Source organism: Orbicella faveolata, unplaced genomic scaffold (genome assembly GCF_042242905.1).
Source record: "Orbicella faveolata isolate gen_17 unplaced genomic scaffold, um_ofav_v1 contig_4, whole genome shotgun sequence".
NCBI classification, from domain to species: domain Eukaryota; kingdom Metazoa; phylum Cnidaria; class Anthozoa; order Scleractinia; family Merulinidae; genus Orbicella; species Orbicella faveolata.
In genome coordinates this window covers 8577858-8595737 of record NW_028301569.1, presented here as the reverse complement: position 1 = coordinate 8595737, position 17880 = coordinate 8577858, and the positions used below count along the sequence as shown (strand labels likewise).

At 34.5% G+C, this 17880-nt stretch overlaps 1 long non-coding RNA gene across 2 annotated transcripts in view; it reads left to right on the top strand.

The window, feature by feature from the left end:
- Positions 1–11435, top strand: part of LOC110048073 (uncharacterized) — a 249869-nt gene extending 238434 nt beyond the window's left edge. Inside the window, exons 7-10 of one of the 2 annotated variants that reach the window (XR_016203139.1) lie at positions 1104–1189; positions 5197–5265; positions 5396–5460; positions 9964–11435. This is a non-coding gene — a long non-coding RNA (uncharacterized LOC110048073). Of the gene's footprint in view, positions 1–1103; positions 1194–5196; positions 5266–5395; positions 5461–9963 lie in introns of those variants that run through there. The other variant, XR_016203140.1, reaches the window with a different exon arrangement.
- The last annotated feature ends 6445 nt before the right edge of the window (positions 11436–17880 follow it).

Sequence of the window (17880 nt, the reverse complement as noted above, 5' to 3'; positions counted from 1 at the left end):
AAATTGTAAGGGCAAAATTATCTGACAGATGGTTTCTAAGTTTCACTGACAAATCATGCTTTGATCGTCCTTAACTGACAGCTGACAGATTATTCCAAATTTTAACTGAGAAATTCATGTTTTGATCTCAATTTCCTTACTGACAACTGATAGATGATTCCAAATTTCAACTGATAAAATCATTTTTCAATCTCAACATCCTTTACTCAGTACTGATAGTTCATTCCAAATTTTAACTGACAAAATCATGTTTGTGATTCTAGCTCGGTGACAAAATTGTCGATCAATAAATGAACTCAACCGTGAAAACCAGTGGGCATTTTGCAAAATCGACAGGTTTGCAGGCAAACGTTCCCTCTCTCACCCAACCACCCCCTGCTTCGCCAAATTTTTGCTCTCGCTCCAATTTACCCACGGCCAGAATGCAGAAAAGCTCTTTGTACGGGAATGCTTTCTACACAGGCTACAATTCCAATGGTTTTATTTGCTCCAGTTTCAATACTTTCTACTGTATTTTCAGAAGGCAAGATAAACATTCCTACAAGGTTCACTTGTATCTTGAACATTGACAATGCATTGTCAATGCTCCTGTCATAAGCCAATCATCTTTGTGCATGATGAGAACAACACGTGATCTAAACTCTCTGGCTTTGTCGGTAGTCCCTCCTTTCTTAAACTTCTTGCCCCAGGTTTTCATGTGGCCATTTTTTTCCGTGGGTTTTTTTTTTTGCATTATTCACAAGGGACTAAGTGAAAGAGGAACTACTCCTACATGTAGTTTGTTTAAACTGCCTACTATTAGTTGTCCTCCTTCAAGCCATGTGGGAAATTTTTTCGTGCCTGTTTGACATTTTTCCCTCCTCAAATATGTTTCCTCTTTCTTTTTCAGAATTTGTCCCTTTCTCCTCGCCTTCCCAACAATAATCTGAATAAAGGACTAATCCTTATTTTAATGTAAACTTTTCATTGGTTTATAGTAACTTATTTACATGATTGACAACTGATTAATTGTTTGAACATTACACATGATGCTAGATATTCTACTTGAAAAAGTACATTGTTGACAGTATGTCGCTTATCAAAATGTCTGTATTACTTATCAGATAAAACATCAAGAACATGAGCATAAAGTGGCAGGGCTGGAGTACTGAAAGACCAATGGTGGACATCAGATAAAGCTATTAAAAAGGTAATTTTGTGTGTATTTACTGTATATGGGAGATAGCAGCCCTACATAGCAGCTACAAGTACTACAATAGGGTGTAGTACCAGTTGGAATTCTTTCTGTTGAGAATTGACAAAGGGTATAACACCGTTATTGAACATGACACTGTTACCTTAGTGGAAATATCCCAGGACTCCCGTATTATGAGTGTTAACTTACCTTGATGTAAGCATTGGAGGTTGCTCTTCAGTTACATACTGAATAATGTGTAGTTCCAGAAAATATCTGTATCCCCATCACGGAGGGAATTTCATGTAAACCCCCTCCTCCCCGGAATTTCCAGTTTTTGAACACAAAAATATCCCCCCCCCCTCCCCCCGCCCCTCCAGAATTTCCACAAGTATTATGTACACTCCTCATACCCTCTGGAAAAAATAGTTTTGACAAGAAAGTGTGTTAATTAAGTTACAGTAAATACTCCAAACACTTTTTCATGTCACTGCTGTTTATTTTCAATTGATTGTAACATCTGAAGATACACACAAAGAAAACATACAACAATTTATTTAAACATGCTTTAAAAGGAAATAGATAAAATAGTAACTTGTCAAATTACCTTCCTATACGACTACATGTAAGTCCTTTTGTAAATGCAGTACAATTTCCGTTCAAGGACTGATAGGATGAGTGTGGATGAAATTGACACCATACTTTTATTGTAAAAACAATCGCTAACCAGTGCTTTCAATAACATTTGAAGTAGATGTCTGCCAGTATAAAAGTAGGTGGCTCAGGATATATAGGTGGGCATATGGCCACCTTTGTTAGGGGGGTCTGGCATGAAATTTGAACTCTCGGAAATACGATTTCCAGCTTTCTGGGCATCAAAGTTAGTAAAGTCAATGATGAATCTATGCTGAAACCAATCTGTTTCGCTTGCTGCCCGTAAATGATTTATCTCTGTTTGGGTTACCGAAATGCATCGGCTTCCTTCACAGCTGCAAGTGTAAAAACTGTCAACAGGCTTGTCGAATGAATTTTCAAAGGATGAACAAATAAAGTCTTTCATTTCTTCAATTGATGGCGCTTTGCATGGCTCACAACTTTCCAAAAATTGCAAAGTTGACAAGGTCTTATCAGCAACTTCAGACCATATAGTTTTAAAATCAGTTGGGTTGACTGGCGAAATGTCATCTTTGGAATGAAGCATATCGTTTTGTGCAATTGATATTCATCCGTAAGCAAAGAAGAACACAATAGGTTTATGAAAGAACAATTCTGAAGTCAAATAAATTTATTCAAATACTTGATTTGGTACGTGATTTCTTTCAAAAGAATGTAAACAAGTCAGTCTGTCCAGACTATACAGGAGTACACTTTGCCGCCATCTTTGCTCGACTGACCACATGGTAATAGTTTGAAAGCAAGGTTTATTTTTATTACAATACTGTTGAAAATGGCTGAATGTTTTGCAATTTGTAATCATATTCAATGGATATGTAGGCTTTTATATACATGAACAGTCAAGGCAAATGTAAGAAATATTTTTTCTCAAACTCAGTAATAATTCATCAAGTTTAAACAAAGGAAATCATGACCGTGGCAGTGTTTGGATACCTGATCTTAATTGGCATAGATTTTTACAATTTTATTTCTCCGTTTTCTCCTTAGTTTTAGTTTCGATTGAGAAGATATGTCAAACACTCAAGACAGCATTTGACCACATTTCCAAACACCTTGAAGTTTGTCAAAAATACTCAGCTGCGCATCGTATTTTCGACTCTCTTCTTGGTGTTGGAAATGTGGTCAAACATGGTCTTTCGTGTTTGATATATTACTTCAGTTTATTTGAACTGAGAAATAGGTAGGCTGTAAACATTATAAGAGTTACATTTTTTGAAGTTTTTGTCGACAAACACAGCCAAGTAGCCAGTGACTCAATGACTCACAGCTGCCGGAGCTGCGGCACTAGCCAGCTTCTAATAAACACGCTGGCTAACACACTTGCGAAAAAGCCCAATTTTGCAGCAAAATTACATACAAATAGACAGAGATAAAGAAGAATGAGAAATTCTCAAGTTTGTGAAATCGTAACATCATTTCTACCTTTATAAAGAAACTAATTTTCACGAAAGAAATCGACTGCCACTCAACAGCTCCCAAGACCGATTCGAAAACAAACTTGGCTAGTCACCAGTGCTTTTTGGTCCACAAGATGACACCATGTAGACTGGTAGCAAGTAATGACAGCCATTTCCACGCAACACACATTCTTCTCATTTGTTAGCTTCCAAAGTTGTTTTTGAAGAAAGAAAATTTATTTCAAATATTATGCGATTCAAATACAAGTATTCAAGCTACTAGTTTTTCATGTGAAAGATCTACTAAATAGCTGGCAACAAATGATTTTTGAACAGCTAGATTGATACTTGAAACCGTATTGAATCAAAGGGTATCTGGAAATTAAATCGGCCATCTAACCCCCCTCCCCTCCGGAATTTCCTGGGTCTTTGACTCCCCACCCCACCTCACCCAGGCGCTGGAATTTCCAATTCCCTCTGTGGTGGGGGTATGGATATTTTCTGGAATCACACAATCTAGTGTTCTTTTGTGTGGGGTGTTAGACTATTTTTTTTCGTCAAGTCAAGTGAATGATGTTGTGAATCTGCAAAAGCTTGGAACATTGACTACACTAATAAATACCAGCAAATTTATCAAACGTACATGATGCCTTTCAAGGCCACTAAAGATATTCAACTCTCGATGTTTCAGTTCAAGATTGTACACCATATTTTACCCACCAATGCTGCATTACATAAATTCGGTATTAAAGAGCACGACCGCTGTCATTTATGTGCTGAAAAGCAAACAATTACACATCTCTTCATAACTTGCCCCAACGTCCAGCTGTTTTGGACAGAGTTTACTGATTGGTGGTACAGAAAAAACAATACTGTAATCACGTTCTCTGAAGCACAAATACTTTACGGCATCACAGACACCGTGCCTCTGTGTCTCGGTTTAAACCTCTGTACAATAATTGCAAAATATTATATTTACACCGCTTCAAAAAATGAGGAAGATTATTTCTTAGACGCGTTCTTGGCTATCCTTAAAAACAAAATAGAAATAGAAACTAGCAGAGCAAAGGTGCAAGTTAAACTGTAAATATAGCTAAATATAATGTAAATTGTCGCTTTTTTGTCATTTTTTTTCTTTTTTTTTCTGCAGTTTTCACTAGTTCTAGTAACCGTAGTAAAAGTTTGTAGTAATTGTCCGCGATTAAAAAGTAGTGTAATGTAAGCGGTTTAAATAATACTGTTGTTTCGTCAAGCATTGTAATTAGAGCAAGTTGTAATTAGCGTAAGTAGCTGTATTGTAGTTTTATACATAGTTTTTGTAATTAATAATGTAAGTATGCGTGCTGTAAAAAATAGATAATTAATAATAATAATAAAAATAAATAAATAAATAAATATTACTAACTTCTTATTAAGCGAGAGTGAGGTCTTTACAGGAAAATCTCAGACCAAGACCTTGCTGTATTGACTGAGCGATAGCGAGGTCAATACAGCAAGGTTGAGGTTTGAGATTTTCCCATAAAGATGCAACGTTCAAGGTTGACAAGTTGTTTATTATAATTTATGGCTTTTTCTTTTGTGTTTTCATGCCTGTAATCGGCCCATGGGTATTACGGGAGAATAATGCCCTACGATTAGCCAATCAGAGCATACATTACATGTATATCGGCTACAAGAACAAGCCAGATGATAAATTAGTTTAAGACCTCACTCAAAAGAACACTAGATGATCGCAATGTGTTGAGAAGGTTGAATGATGAGCTTATTTACCTGGAGAAGGCAACACATTATGGGTTGCTGGAAAAATGTAAATAAAGCTGCTGTTCAGATATCACTTTTATTAATGTAGCATTTTTAATGCTATTTTCAATGTTACATGTAATAACTTTTACTCAAAAGTAAACAGCTACTGATAAGACTCTTTCACTGAATTTTTTTCATTATCATCAGGCAAACAAGAAGCAAACAACAACATAGAACAACTAAGATCAATGGAGGAGTCAGATACAGCTAGATCAGGTCAGTTTATATTTCTGGTATCTGCAATGGTGTTCAAAAGTGTACCTACTCTTATTAGGTTTAATTATGCCAAAGTATACCAACAGTAAGAAATCACAAGTTACTCAATATGTTTGTATCTCTTATTAAGGAAAACAAGAAACATTTAAACACCACAACATCAGTGGAAGAAGTGAAATACATCAGACATGGCAGGTCAGTCAAAGTTTTTCTTTATCTGTAGTGGACTGTGCTTTTAAATAATCACTTTGAGGAACAGGTGCAGTGTACCATTATACATGTAGCCTGGTGGAATTCAGTCTTCAGAAATTTGGTTAATTATGACACTCATTGGTGCAAGCCATGCCTTTCCTTGATTGGACAAAAAATACTTTGAAGTTCTTTGACCAATGGGTTTTTTCACAAGGTTTTGTCAACTTAAAGTATGTCTTCTTTGCCTTACTTCAAGTAATTAATGTGTAGATCTAGTCAATTTTTAAAAATGTCTAGTTTCCCTTAAGGTTCTAAAATGTTGACCTTCATAAACTGAACAGGCCTTGAACTGCCCAGGCTCAAAATAATTATGTATTCTCACCACTTATTGCAATGCTTTGGGGTGGTGAGTTTTGAAAATTTGTTGTACAATATTTCCTAGTTGCTTTTCTTTATTCTCATCTCTCATCTGCTTGATAGAGTATTGAAATTGTAAGGAGAAATAATTGACAACTGAAAAATGGCTCCTAAATTTTACTGACAAATCATGCTTTGATCTTAACATCATTACTGACAACTGACAGATTATTCTAAATTTTTAATTGATAATTCATGGTTTTTCATCCCAATATCCATCTTGACAACTGATACAAACGTAAATGATTACGAATTTTTTAACTGGCAAAATCAAGCTTTGATCTCAAAATCCATACTGAAAACTGATAGATGGTTCCAAATTTTAACTCACAAACAATGTTTTGATCTCAACATCCATACTGTCAACTGATAGACGATTCCAAATTTGACGGGTGTCTGGAACACCCGAATAGCAAAAAGTCATGAATAGCAAATAGTATGAATAGGGCGAATACATGTAGTCTCGAATAGTGCAAATAGTGGCAAACAGTAGCGAATGGTAATGAATAGATTTGTTGAAATTAATTACATGGAGCAAGAGCGTTTATTTGCGGATAATGATACAGATACTATTTAGTATTCAGGACTTATTCGCTAGCTATTCACGACTATTCGCTATTTGCTATTCAGGTTTTCCAGACATCCAATTTTAACTGAGATAATCGTGTTTTGATCTGAACATCCTTACTGACAACTGACTGATGATTCCAAATTTTATCTGAAAAAATCATGTTTTGATCTCAACATCCTTGCTGACAACTGATATACATGTATGGTTCCAGATTTTAACTGAGAATATCTTGTTTGGATCTCCAACTCCCTCTTGACAACTGATAGATGATTCCAAATTTTAACTGAGAAAATCATGTTTTGATTTCAACATCCTTATTGACAACAGATTGATGATTCCAAATTTTAACTGAGAAAATCATGTTTTGATCTCGACGTCCTTACTAATTAACAATTAGATTATAAGCTCAAGATTTCTATCGCATGATAGTTGACGAGGGCACAGCGGGAATCCTTTATCACGCAGTGGAAATCGAGAGCAAATAATCTAATTATTCTAGTATAATTATACTTATAAATCTACTAGTCGTTTAAAACTTTATCTAAATCCTTTTCACAGACACTTCGAAAACGCCAATAAGGGGCGGTCATTTTGTTAACAAGGACACACTGCTACGCTACTCTCTATCTATCACAATAAATAGTGAGTAGCGTAGCCAATCAGAGAACAGCATTTGTGATAGAACACTAGTAGATTTATACTGATGACTGATAGATGATTCCAAATTTTAACTGAGAAAATCATGTTTTGATCTCTATGTCCTTACTGACAACTGCCTAATTGTTCCAAACTGAGAGAATCATGTTTTGATCTCAATTTCCTTACTGACAACTGACTGATTGTACCAAATTTTAACTGAAAAAATCATGTTTTGATCTCAATATCCTTACCAACAACTGACCGATGAGAAAATCATCTTTTGATCTCAATGTCCTAACTAACAACTGGTAGATGATTCCAAAATTTAATTGAGAAAGTCATGTTTTGATTTCAATGTCCTTACTGACAACTGACTGATTGTTCCAAATTTGAACTGAAAAAATCATGGTTTGATCTCAATGTCCTTACTGACAACTGACAGATTATTCCAAATTTTAGCTGACAAAATCTTGTTTTAATCTCAATGTCCTTACTGACAACTGATAGATTATTCGTAATTTTAACTGAGAAAATCATGTTTTGATCTCGACATCCATACCAATTAACAATTAGATTATAAGTTTGAGATTTCTATCGCGTGAGTGTTGACGAGGGCATTGCCGGAGACCTTTGTCACGCGATGGAAATCGAGAGCAAATAATCTAATTATTCTAGTACAATTATACTTATAAATCTACTAGTCGTTTAAAACTTTATTTAAATCCTTTTCACAGACACTTTGAAAACGACAAGAAGGGGCCGTCATTTTGTTAACAAGGACACACTGCTACGCTACTCTCTATCTATCACAATAGACAGTGAGTAGCGTAGCCAATCAGAGAACGGCATTCATGATAGAACACTAGTAGATTGATACTAACGACTGACAGATTATTCCAAATTTTAACTGAGAAAATCATGTTTTGATCTCAATGTCCGTACTGACAACTGATAGATGATTCCAAATTTTAACTCACAAAATTATGTTTTGATCTTAACATCCATACTGACAACTGACAGATGATTGCAAATTTTAACTGACAAAACCATGTTTGGATCTCAATGTCCTAACTGACAACTGATAGGTGATTGCAAATTTTAACTGAGAAAATCATGTTTTGATCTCAACATCCTTTACCGTCAACTGACCGATGATTGCAAATTTTAACTGACAAATTATTTTTGGACACAGATCCGTATTGACCACTGACAGGTGGATTGAAATTTCAAGTGACCATTCATATTTCAGTCGCTAAATCCTTACCAGGAATTGACAGATGGTTCGAAAGTAACTGAAGGGCATGTCCTGTTTTTGTCGCAGCATTATAGTCGATAATATTATTGTCAATTGACCTAAATTTGTAACTGACAAATCTTGTCACGATAACTAAATCATTACTACAGTGTTTGGGGAGCAGGGTTGGCGCAGTGATGAGACCACTCACCTCCCACCAATGTGGCCCGGCTTTGATTCAGGCTAGGTGCCATATGAGGTTTGAGGTTGTTGTTGGTTCTCGCTTTGCTCCGACGTTTTTTCTCCAGGTTCTCTGGTGCTGCTCCCTCTACAAAACGTAACATCTCCAAATTCCAATTCCACCAGGATAGAGGACCTGCTTGGAAATCAGCTAAGGCTAATGTGGCTTCCTGTCTAAATATAAATACATTTATTATATTGACAACCGACACATCACTCCAGTTCATGTTTAGATCATAACAGTTCATGTTTAGATCTCAACATGTTTTTTGACAACTTATAGATGTTTCCAAATAATTCTAATTGAGAAATCGTTTTTTAACATGAGCATTCTTATTGTCTAATACCAATTACTGTAACTTTAAATTTTACCTTTTAACCTTTGTGCTATCATGCTATCTAAGCATCCTTCTTTCATCTAAAAGATAACCTCAAACTGTCCTGAGAATTATCACTTACTGGTCTAAACATGTTTCTTTTAACAACTGATGACTCACTGAAATTAGGAAAAACGAAGAGCTAATTCTTAACATATTCCCAATATAGAAAATAAACTTTTTTGGTGAAAGGGTTTTTTGTATGGTGAAAGAGAAAATGGTTGGCAAATATCAGCTGAACTGTGTAATTCATGAGACAGTTAGAACTATATATTTTCTAATTTTCTTTTTCACATAAGAGCTGAAATTTGTTTGAATACCTTCAAATATTTGGGGCATACCTCAATTCCCTTTGAAATGTTGTGTCGTCACCAGATACCCGGTAGTTTGTTTTACTAGGTTGGCTAAGCCAAAGTAAATTGAGAGAGTACATTTATTGCAAACATTGTAGACACAAAAGGGAAGCTTTTCAGTGGAAATTGCTGTCTAGGCTGGTTAATGTTCAGCTGGGTAACTGTTTAAATAACAACAATAACAACAACAATAACAACAACAACAACAACAGCAAAGTTACTGAATCAAATAGCATTGTTGTTAATTAATATTACAACTAGCGCTTCTACTGTTGGCTTCGAAGCCTGTGCTTTCGTCTATTAGCCAGTCATCAAATTCAACTTTAGTCCTCTCTGTTTAAAGAGCAACGAAAATTAAGAATTTCAGGGGGGTGGATGTACCCAGGCTATAGGCATAGTTACTACAAATAATGTAATTGTTGAGGTTTTCTGATCCATTTGCTTACAAAAGTGATTGGAATCCAATTTCTCCTTACAAAATCCGTATATTGTCAAGCAAACAGGTGATGAGAGTAAAGAAAACCATCAATACGGGAATTCTGTAGCTAATGTATATGGGATAGGATGAAGAAGGCTTCACTTAGTTGCAAAGAAAGCGAAAATACATTATACAATATACAATATACAAAGCTTCAGTGTAAAAATCAAACATTTAATTTTTCTTTCTTTTTCCAGGATTTCTCAGTGACCAGACAATTGAGGGAAGATAAAGGCAAAGACAAGACACTGGAGGCAATTTAAGAAGACAGGACACTACAGACAAGACCCAACTCATAAGGGACAAAAGTAAGACAGATTGAGAGATTTTTTCAAGCCGAAAAAACAGGACCTGTAAGATAGGATTTTTTTCGTGGACTAAACATCAGGATCGGAGTTTTCATCTCACAATTAAACAAAACACGAAAGCTTTCTATGAAAAAGGACCGGCCCAAAAATGATGTACAGTTACGTTTTGTAGGGCATGTTTCGTTAGCTTTGCTTTACAAAGTTCGATGCAGTTTTATTCTTTTGCCTTTGCTCACAATGCGAGAGCTTGGTGGATTGTGTGACTGACGCGTACGTGACTCTTGAGCATCGGTGGTGTTGCGTTACACTATTTGCCGATTAGAATATGTTAATAAGGCCTTGTGCGGGAATTTCGATACACGGCATTGCAACAGGAGATTTAACTGTTAATTTAACAAATAAAGATTGTAAAGTACCTTTTGATATTTTGTTGGCTTGTTTAGATAAACAGCAAGGCAGCAGGGTACCAAACGAGACTTTATTTTCTTTATTTTTTTAAGTTAGCAGTTAAAATACGGCAACATTTCCTGAATTTGAATAATTCCCGTGCAAAACTTTATTAACATATTCTCAACGGTCGTTAGTGTAGCGCAACACCACAGTTGTTCAATAGTCACGTACGTTTCTTTCATATGATTCACCGAGTTCTCGTATTGTGAGCTTCGAAATTCTTTGATTTTCCTCGAGAAGAAAAATTTTATAGTTAGCTTTCGTGGTTAGAATCACATTTTTTTTCTAGTTTTCTTTCACAGACCAATTTCAGAGTGGATTATTCAAATTGTATTAAGCAAAAGCAATTATAAAAGTTTTCTTGAACCATAATTTTGGAAAAAAAATTGGTTGCTAAGTTTCTGTCGACATATTTCAAGCGTGTCTCGTCGAGTTAGCTTTGTACAAAATCAGTTTCTCTTGTTTATTAAAAAATTGAAAAATTGTCTTGACTGCCTAAATTTACTCTAAGGGTAACCCTTGTCAAAATTTTTTAATTTTCCCGCCAAAAAACTTAGAAAAATACGGGCGCCTATAATACGCATGCGCCAACTTTTTTTAAAAAAATTACTTCTTGTTAACATCTGTTTAAAAATTTTTAATTTTCCCGCCAAAAGACTTAGAAAAAATACGGGCGCCAGTAATACGCATGCGCCAACTTTTTTAAAAAATATTACTTGTTAAATATTTTTACTTTTCCCGCCAAAATACGGCGCCTAAAATACGCATGCGCCAATTTTTTTTTTCAAAGATGTATTTTAACTCTAAATTATTGCTTAACTTAATAGTCATTAAATGCAATCTTTTATTCAGGTGTCCCTATTTATGTTGTAATCTTTATTATATCTAAATAAAATATTTCAAACAGTAAAGTACTCGCAACAAGTGTTTCATTTGAATTGTTTTATTCATCTTTAATTTTCTACTTACAATAGTTAATTAGTTAAGTGAAATTCAATTAAATTAATTACAAAGGTGTCATCAAAAAATTTGCCCTATATATACTAAGACTTTTGGCGGGAAAATTGGAAAAAATTTGCACAGCGTTTCCCCTGAGCACTTTTTTGACAAAAATTTTAAAGGGGTACACCCTTGAATTTTTCCCGCCAAAAAATTTTTGACATATACCATCTTGAACACAAAGTAACGGAAAATTTTGAATCCAGTGAACATTTGTTTGTGTTCAAGATGGTATATTCTATGATGACATCTTGTTAAATAGTAAGCCGTAAGACAACGAGCAGCTAGAAAATTATTTACAGAAATAAGAAGAGCAAGTTAAAAATTTGTACAACAGCAAAGTTTCTGCACAACATCGAGAGGGTGAAAACATTTCCAAATCGATATATTTAAGAAAGCTTATATAGTCGGGTAAATTGAGCCCCAACTATATTAACTCTCTTAACTATAGCGATTCCAAAACGTCGTCACCTTCTCAATGTTGTGTAGAAACGTTGCAGTTGTACAAATTTTATCTTGCTCTTCCCGTTTCTGTAAATAGGTTTCTAGCTGCCCGTCATTCACAGCTTAACTATCTAACGTGATATCATCATGCAATATATTTCAAGAAGATAGCAAAAGCAAGCCAGGAATCCGATTACTCCAACGAACATTAAAAAACCGCGAAAACTTCAATCTAGTCCTAGAATTTTAAAATTTTTAGAACTTCCGTAATTTTTAGCCGAGATGAAAAGCCAATTTAAGAGAAACTGTTCATGGCTTGCTTCGTTATCTTCTAGAAATAACTTCCAGCGAGGTGTTAAAGGTTAATGTCTGGTTATCAAGCTTTAAAATGTATCTATATATCCTATGGCTTCTGGTGTAAAACTTTGTCATTTGCGAACGAAAGCAAAATCATTTTAGATGAATCGGAACATTGAAAAGTAGTACAACAAGTGTTTTGAACAATTTTCTTGTAGCAAACGATAGCGATAAAATTTTAGAACAATTTAAGTTAGTTTGGAAAAGCAATAGAGCGAATGGCAAGTGTTTTGAAAATTTTTGTCCGTAGCAAACGATAACGATAAAATTTTAGAGCAATCAGACAATTGCAGCTACGTTCGTGACAACAGATGTAATAGTGAATACAAATGATGGCCATAAAATTTTCAAAGAATCAGACAACTGGAATCAGGTTTTGAAAATCAAAGCTGAAATAGTGAATACTCTTAGTGAAAAAGCAATGACATTTTAGATCTATCAGAAAATTGAAACTGCAGTTTTGAAAAGAAATAGAGTAATAGCGACTGTTTGGAAAATTTTTGTCCGTAGCAGACGATTGCGCAAAAATTTTGGAGCAATCAAACAATTGGAGCTACGTTCGTGATGATAAATTATTAGTGAATACAAACGATAACGATAATATTTTCAAAGAATCAGACAGTTGGAACCAAGTTTAGTAAATCAAAGATAGAATAGTGAAAATGTCTGTCAGTTGCGAACGAAAGCAACATTTTAGAACGATCAGGCAATTAAATCGGAGCTGCATTTTTTCTCTAGAACATTCCAACAATTGAAGCTACATTTCAAAAAAGTAATAGATCTGACGGTAATGAAAGCAAAAAAAAATTGGAAATTCAGACAATTAGACCTAAATTTTTCGAAAAGCGATAATTGAAAGAGTTGCTTGATACCAGACATAATTCATTACAGCCTCGCTGGAAGTTAAACAAGAGGATATATCTGGTTTCTGGTTGATCTTTATACGCTTAGTCCCCTCCCGAAGAAACAATTTAAACCGACCGGTTTCCGTACGGAAATGTATATAGCAACATCTGCCGATAAATCAAGTGACTTTCTTGATACCAAGATCAATCCACAAACCCAAAATCCTCTTCTAAAATTATTTATTCAAGGTGACTCTGCATGTCAATACGCATTAAACGTCGAAAGAAGTATTCACTCATTTTACCGCAAGTGTATAAAAAGCAGAGGGAAAAAACTAAAAAAACCCGCCGAGTGAAATAAGGAAAAAGCGTTCAATAATAGGTGATCATGTCAACAAATGCTTACAATACTTAGAAATTAACTTGAAAGAAGTTGCCACGAAACTCAGATTTACTAACGAATAAGTTGACGTAGGAAGAAACGATATAACTTGTTTGATAGTTATACTGAGCAAATTTAGTGAGCTTCAAGCTACAGCATTTTCAAATGAATTGGATCATTAATCAGTAAATTTTTAGCAAGGAAGTTGCCCTTTCAACACTTACAATTCACATAAATTAATAGCAACGTGTTTCTTTTGTAGAAGCTCTGTGACCTTTTTGAGAGAAAAAGGAAAACTAAATATGTTCAAGCGAATTGGACTACAAAGCGAAGAATCGACCTTGAAAGAGACTTTTTAATTTCTTGGCTGAAATGCTAAGATTTGAGAAGTAGAAATAATTCATCGATAACTTCAAGAGTTTGAATAAGCTTCCAAAATGAAACAATTTTTATTGAACAGTCATGTGATATTGTTATTGAGTAAGGGCATTGCCCTCCAATAGGCAATTCACATCATAGATTGAAACTAAGCCTTCCTAAAACCTTGGAGAACACGACAAATCAAAACTCAGCATTGAATTGTTTGCTCAATTTTTGTCAAAACACAATTTTTTGATTGACATGTTCACGTAACTTATAGTTATTAAAGTCCAATTGCTATCGCCGTTTGATTTCAACATGTAGTGCCACCTTAAAATATTCTACAAAGGTTATCGCCTAGTGACATGTTTTCAAACTTAGGAGAGTTGAGCGATCGCAAAACAATTCTGAATTTTGCAAGAAAAAAAAATCAAAAACACTCAAATCTGACAAAATAATGTAGTAAAACATGCAAATACCGACCGATAAGATTTAATTTAATCAAACTGATGATCGCTCGATCCAAGAAATAAAACTCCCCACAATTTGAAAACATGTAACAGATGATAACTCGACAGCGGTTGAAACCTTTCCGACAAAAATGGCAGAAATAATTAATTAAACTTCACTACCCAATTGAAATTTTTTTCTGCGCCCGAATGTCACTCGAATGCAAATATTTCAGTCGAGAAAAAAAATTAAAACGTTAAACGATCAAAATGATTCTAGACTAAGAGGTTTTGACCTCTAATACAACATTTTTAGTTGCAAGACTGCCATTAATTATCTGAAAGATTTCACTTTAGTCAGATTCTAAAGAGCTATTCTCAACTTTGTCTTCATCCTCCCTGCTTGAATCCTTTTGATCTCCTCCTGTCTTGCTGACAAACCCTGAAAATAGAAGAGATAAAAATTGAGTACGGAACAAACCCCAGTGTGGAAACTGAAAAGAGTAAACGAGAAATAAAATAATTCACAGTGAACTGTTAAACACGATTGCGCGTTGACAAGTACAAGACAAATTTTGACAAAGAAACGCCACTTTCGAAAGGAAAGCCAAACTCTCGTAAAAATACCTGCTACTAACTTAAACGTCTTGTATGGTTCCTGAACTAGCTTCTAACGTACGTTTTACTCCGTTACTAAAGCATTGAGGTTGTTCTGAAGCTCGAGACGAAACGTAAACCGAGTCCGTCGAGCGCACGGGGCAGGACTTCGAGCCGGTATTTTCGGTAGAAATGTTACTTGCGAAGGTAGAATGCAAATAAATTGGTACTAACCAATGACAGAAATGGGTGTCAAACGACTGTCCTTCCCCAAACGTGGCCGCATTTCTTCTTCAAAGTAAGAGTTTGCTTCTCGTGTAGAAGGGAACTGTACACATCTCACTCCGACGGCAACCATCTCAAAATGGCAAACAAGCACCTTAGGTCAGCGATAGTCATCGTGAATATGCAAAATAAAATTAGACCAATCAGCTAACAGGCACGTCACGAATTCTAAAGACAACACCCTTTCCACGCTTTACTCTGAGAAAGTTTTGCATTTTCTTTGTTTATATAGAGCTCACATGAAATAAACACAACACGTCATTTTAAAATATTATCTACTTTTTTGCAGTTTTTTATCAATTTCAATCCCTCTCCTTCATTTTTAAAATGCATTCGGCAGTGTTTGTGAGCTAATAAAGAGCGGCTTAAATGAAAAAAAAAATGGCAAGATGGGTATAATTTACGGTGACTCAGGGTTGATGTCTTTTTTGAAAAGATCTTTTCACACCTAACTTGGATAAAACGGAAAAAAAAGAACATTGTAGCAAAAAGATCAATGGACTACAACACAACACAAATATGAAAAATAAAAATAAAATAATAATAATAATAATAATGAAATAATGAAACAAGCCGAATGTGGGGCATGAGAACGGAAACGATACCAGTTATCATTGGAGCACTTGGAGCTATCAAAAAGGGACTAGAAACTTATCGAAATTTCGAGAGCAGGAAACCAGGCAAGATTTTCCTCCAAAACGACGATTAAAGTTCATAAATTCAGCAAGGTTATTTTTTGCAGTTCACTGATGCTTATTTGGCCGGGAATTCTTCCAAGATGAGTTATTTACTTTTACCTTGTAATATACCGATATTGACATTGAAACCCAGGAGGGAGCCATTATGTAAACACTGTTGAAATAGGTTTTAATAGTTTATTTCTTTTACTTACTTTTACCTTGTATATACCAATTTGTATGTTAATTAATGTTATGATGATGATAGTAGTATTAGTATTAGTTGTAGTAACCATGATATCATGACATATATGATATGACGATGATGATAATAAATTATGATTATTATGAAAAAAAAAATTATTAATAATACCGAAAACTTAAGGAACAACAGAATTTCTGAATTTTTTACCAGATACATGTAAAATTCAAGTTTGTATGGAAATGCGCTCAATAAAGTTTGTTTTATAATTTTAATTTTAAAAAAAATTATTATTATCGTCCTCACATTCGGCTTGTTTCATTATTTCATTATTATTATTATTTTTTAAATAATAAAAATAAAATAATAATAATATAATAATGAAACAAGCCGAATGTGAGGACGATAATAATAATAGGAATAATAATAATAATAATTTTCTTTTAATAATAAAAATAAAAATAATAATAATAATAATAGTAATAATAATAATAAAAATAATAATAATAACGAAAAAACGGAGTCCTCCTGCGGGGGCTGAACGCCATGCCCTTCCAACAGAAGTTCTGAAATGTAACCGCTGGGCTACAGGGGGACTCCTTGAATTGGGTAGCAAATTTGACGAAACTTATATGCACATAAAAAGTAGTTTTTATCGACAGCCTCATCTTGCTTTGGAAAATGTTGTATAAAAAAAATTAAAGACTTTGCCTAATTTATGTAGTTTTTTTGAAACCACTATTAAGTCTTTCCCAAATTAAAAAAAAAAACCTCCCAATTAAGATCAACTCTTTTGCATATCTTTGCTTTTTGGATACGAGCTAATAAAGAGAGGTTAATTTTAAAAAATACGTGGCAAGATGGAAATATTCTACGTCAGACAGGTTTGATTTGTCGTTCTTTCTTAAAATGTCTTTTCATCCTTGACTCGGTTGAAAGAAAAAAAAAGATTGCACGAAAAAAAAAAATGGAGTCCAACAAAAATCTGAAAAAAAGGAGTCCCCCTATGGGGGCTGACACCATGTCCTTCCGAACCGAAGCTCGGAAATGTAACCACTTGGCTACAGGGGGACTCCTTGAATTGAGTAGCAAATTTAACGTTACCTATATGTACATGAAATGAAGTTTTTATTGATAGCCTTATCTTGCTTTGGAAAATGTGCTTCGAAAAAAATTAAAGACCTTGCATTAGTGATAGGTTTTATTGAAGTTCATTACTAAATCTTTCCACAGAAAAAAAAAAAAAATTACCTCCCAATTAAGATCCATACTTTTGCAGCTCTATGCCTATTGAATATGAAAAAAGACATGGCAAAATGGATATATTTTAAGGTCAGAAAGACTTTGATGTCCTTTCTTAAAAGGTCTTTAATTTTCTCACCAAACACGGGTAAAACGGAAAAGAAGTAGATTGTACGAAAGAGATCAATGGACTCCAACACAAGCATGACAACAACAACAAAAAAAAGCAAAACAAACAAACAAACAAAAAAACGGATCCCCCTGCGGGAACAGAAAGCCATGCCCTTCCGAAATGAAGCTCGGAAATGTAGGCATTGGGCTACAGGGAGACTCCTTGAATTGAGTAGCAAATTTAACGGTACCTATATGTAAATGAAATGTAGTTTTTATTGACAGCCTCATCTTGCCTTGGAAAATGAAGGACCTTGCTTTAGTTATAGGTTTTTATTGAAGTTCATTATTAATTATCTTGCTTTGGAAAATGTGCTATGAAAAAAAAAGAAATAAAGACTTTGCA